Below are 4,047 nucleotides of genomic sequence, written 5' to 3'. Positions count from 1 at the left end.
TTAAGGAAGATCTCATAATCATTTTAATCTTTTCTAACCAAATATTATATGGTAATACGAAAATAAAATGATAATGTAAGATAATTGTTACGACACATAATTCATCCAGAATTTTAATTATTAATATTTAATTAAAAAGTTTTAAAATTTTGGAAACCTAATAATTCACAAAAATTTATTAATAATTTAATTGAAAGTTTTCAAAAACTTAAAATTTACTAAATAAAAAAACCTATGTCATCATGACATAACATAAAATGATTGACATCGATGATTATTGATCTATATGGTTAATGTTTGTTCATCATTTCATTTATAGTATTAATGAGCAATTATTAATTGTTATTAAATGCTAATAATCAACTCACGCTTATTTCAAATCTTAATTTCTGAAAATTTTCCTCCAATAGATTAAATCATGCGCTACCCTGATGATATTGTTCTCACAAAATCCATAAAAAATTGACATAATTTTTTTTTTACAAAAAAGTTCTAAACTAAGATATCTAACTCAATACCTAGCATATATGATAATATATCTTCTCTCTGTCATATGAACTCTCTATAACGCAACACAAAATATAAAAGAACATGTATAATTTTATTCAACCCACTGACTAAGACCAAGTAAATACACAAGAACTAATCACATCTTAGTGCAATCTGTTTGCTTAAATGACACTGTGTTCTTTCGCAGATCATAGCCAACCCAAAGGTTTTGCTGAGCCAAGTTTCCAAAGATAGCACCGCTTCGAGTTCCCTGAAAAGCCAAGCATACGATGCAGCAACACACTAGCCCCTCTGAAGTGTGCTGTGATCACTGGCAAATCTAGTTCATCCAATGTCCCTCTGTAGCACAGTCCCAACACATGATTTGGATCCTCAACAGCCTTCACTTTAACTTCACGTGCCACTGCTGATTCCAACCATGTGTAAACATCTTCTGGCAAAACAGTGAGTGTTGTTCCTGAGTCAATTATGATGTTTCCCTCTCCTCCAAATCTAGACAAAGAGCTTCCAAATCCAAACTCTTTTCTGTTGCTTCCCACACTGAACCCTTCTAGGGTTAGGTAGTAAAATACATGTTTAGGTATAGAGACCAATGGGGTTGAGACTGTTCCATGCCCTTCAACCATAGCAGCATCTCCAAAACTGAGTTTGCTTGTTGCATTGGAATGCAGAGTTTGAGGGACCAAACAATAAGAAAACTTCCAACCTATTGAAGAACCCAGTTGATTTATGAGAGACACAGGTCCACGTCCAAGGCCAACTATGCCAGAATTTGCGCCTTTGAAGTTCATGCTGTTGTTATGGCCACACCCTATTGCGGTTCTTGGAAGTGGGATTGGAGAGCCATTGGTGGAGCCTAAAGTGAGGGTCTCCACACTCAAATCTCCATGTGAGAATGTTCCATCCAGATAGCTGATATCATATTTGCAGTGTTTGGTGATGGTGGAAGAGGAGCAAGAGGTGCCAAACACAGAATGGCATGTGGGAGAATTGCAAGGGATGGTTTTGTATGTTGTGGATTTTGAAGGATTGAACAATGGTGTTGCTTGTCTGTAACATTTTTTGCATGGTTTGCATTGCATCCAAATGATGTCACTGCCTGTGTCAAGAATTCCATACACCTTAACAAGTGGGGTTCCAACTGCATACCTCATAAGGTATTCACCAAAATCTGGTATCACGGTGGTTCTTACTGTGTTTGGAAACGCCATGGATTTGCTTAAATGGTTGCCACGGTTTATGGAACGAAGCAGAGCGTTGGAAACCCTTTGGAATTTTGTTTCTGAGGAACTATAGAAGGGTAATTGTGGTGAATCGCGGTGGATTATCTCTACACTGAATCCACCATTTAGGGCTTCTGAGTAAGAGAGGTTGTAGAGACAGAGTAGAAGAAGAAGAAGAAGAGAAGAAAAGCATGGCATTTTCGTCATGTGTATGAAGACAGGAACTGTAAGCTGTTCCTTGTTGCTTTTTATAAGGTTTTGGAGTTCATGTGAGTCATAGATTTGGTGGAAGAAAATGGTGTGCGATGTTTAGGGTTTGAGATTTTGTCTTTTGTCGTCAATCAGTTACGTATTAAATCAAATATTAACCTTATTATCGCTTATATAAGTTAACTAAAATGAAAACATGAAGAAATTCTTACCGGTGGCAAAGCCGACTCGGTCCGTCACAAACGAGTTGGATTGGACTGGTTTGTAAAAAACAAAAAAAAGGGTCAATAATTATAACTGGTATCGTCCATCTTTTTCTTCTTTTTCTTTAACTTTCTAATTTGTTTTCAAATTTTTAAAATTTTTACTTTTAAAATTTGTTTATATATATATATATATATTAAAAACATATATAATCAAATAAAATATTTTTAAAATTTTTAGTGGATTAGTTAATGTTTTTAATTAAAATAATTATTATATTTACATATTTAATTACTCAATTATAACTAATAATTAAAATTTAATTTGTAGGTATTAATGATTTAAATTATAATATTATTATATATTTATACATTTAAAAAAATAATATAAATTAATCTTTTAATTATTTTTATTTTATTTTTTAAAAACGAGCTAACGGGTCAGGATGGATTGACTTGTATTTTATCCTGTCAAATTGACTACTGCACAGGACGAACCTGAATGGACTGATAAGTTGAAATATTCAACCCAACTCATCCCATTTAACACAGATTTCCTTTCAAAATGTATTAAGAGTTGTAAGAGCAATAAACTTCTATCAAATTACATAATTTATATATTAATTCAATACATTTATTAAGTGATTTATGGCTAATTTTAATTTATACTTTCATTCAAAATTTATTATTTACCTTCTTTATATATATATATATATATAATCCAACCCTAGTTTTTAATTGTCAAATGATAAAATATAAAAAATAAAAGTATATTTTGTAGTGATTTTTCAATTATTGTATTTACTTTTTAACAAAAATACTATTACAAACCATTTTTGATATATATAATTTTGACAACCTTTTTAACCAACAAAAATGTTATTTGTGATAATTTTTAACGGTTAAAATTTGTTGTTTTAACCTTCACCGGTATAGATTATTTTTAGTATAATCAAGACTCATTTCCAAAATTATGTGATAATCTATTTTTGTGAGCTCTATCATTAATATGATTAACCATCTCAATTTTTTCTTAAATATTTTAAAATAATATTCATACTTACTTTCAATTATACCTCTTCTATTTAAATATATATATATATATATAAGAAAATAAATATTAATATTCAGTCTACATGTACATTGAGTTTGACCATTTGGACAAAGTTATGTTAATATTCTGAAAAAAAATTTAAAAATTAAATATTAAAAATATATGTTAACATATATATGTATATAAATATATTTTAATAAATATTAAAAATAATATTAATATTAATATTCTGAAAAATATTTCCCAAGAAAAACCTTTCAGAATATATAAAGAAAAAAAATCTAGAACACGTTCCGAAATTCATTTTTTTAATCCAGAAATACTTTCTAAAACATTCATTTTAGAAGAAAAAAAATTATATTCCACAAAAATTGTTCCAGGTTTCGGAAGATATTTCAGGAAAAACCTTTCAAAATACAAAAAAGAATTCAAAATAAATGTTTCTAAAAGATATTTCTGAATTCAAAATACATTTCAAAATACGCGTTTTGGATTTTTTTTTTCTTTTGACGGGGAAGAGGAGACTCGAATTGCAGATAAAAGCGATGGAGTGAGGTGCATGTCAGTCCACAGTGCTGAGAAAGGGTGAAAAAGTTTAGGATTTTTAATATATTTGTAATGAAGAGTAAATTGAGAATATTATAATTTATGGGGTGCAGGAGGAAAAATGAGAGGTGCAAGGAGAAGCAGTTCTTCAACCTTTTCCAAAGCATTTTTTTTTTTTTGGTTTCCTCAGACGGTTTGATTGAAAATAAATGGCCTATGGCGCATGGGTTTAGAAAACGTTAAAGAAGCCCATTCATGTCTTCATAATCATGTCAACGCTTTCTTATTATGGTATCCTCTT

The 4,047-nt window shown here is 30.1% G+C and overlaps 1 pseudogene; it reads right to left on the bottom strand.

The window, feature by feature from the left end:
- Positions 1 to 432: 432 nt before the first annotated feature.
- Positions 433 to 2,027, bottom strand: LOC114170663 (aspartic proteinase CDR1 pseudogene; annotated as a pseudogene).
- Positions 2,028 to 4,047: the final 2,020 nt, after the last annotated feature.

Source organism: Vigna unguiculata, chromosome 11 (genome assembly GCF_037176805.1).
Source record: "Vigna unguiculata cultivar grain cowpea cultivar isolate G323 ecotype 2 chromosome 11, ASM3717680v1, whole genome shotgun sequence".
In the NCBI taxonomy this organism is placed as follows: domain Eukaryota; kingdom Viridiplantae; phylum Streptophyta; class Magnoliopsida; order Fabales; family Fabaceae; genus Vigna; species Vigna unguiculata.
This window is presented reverse-complemented; position numbering and strand designations above follow the sequence as displayed.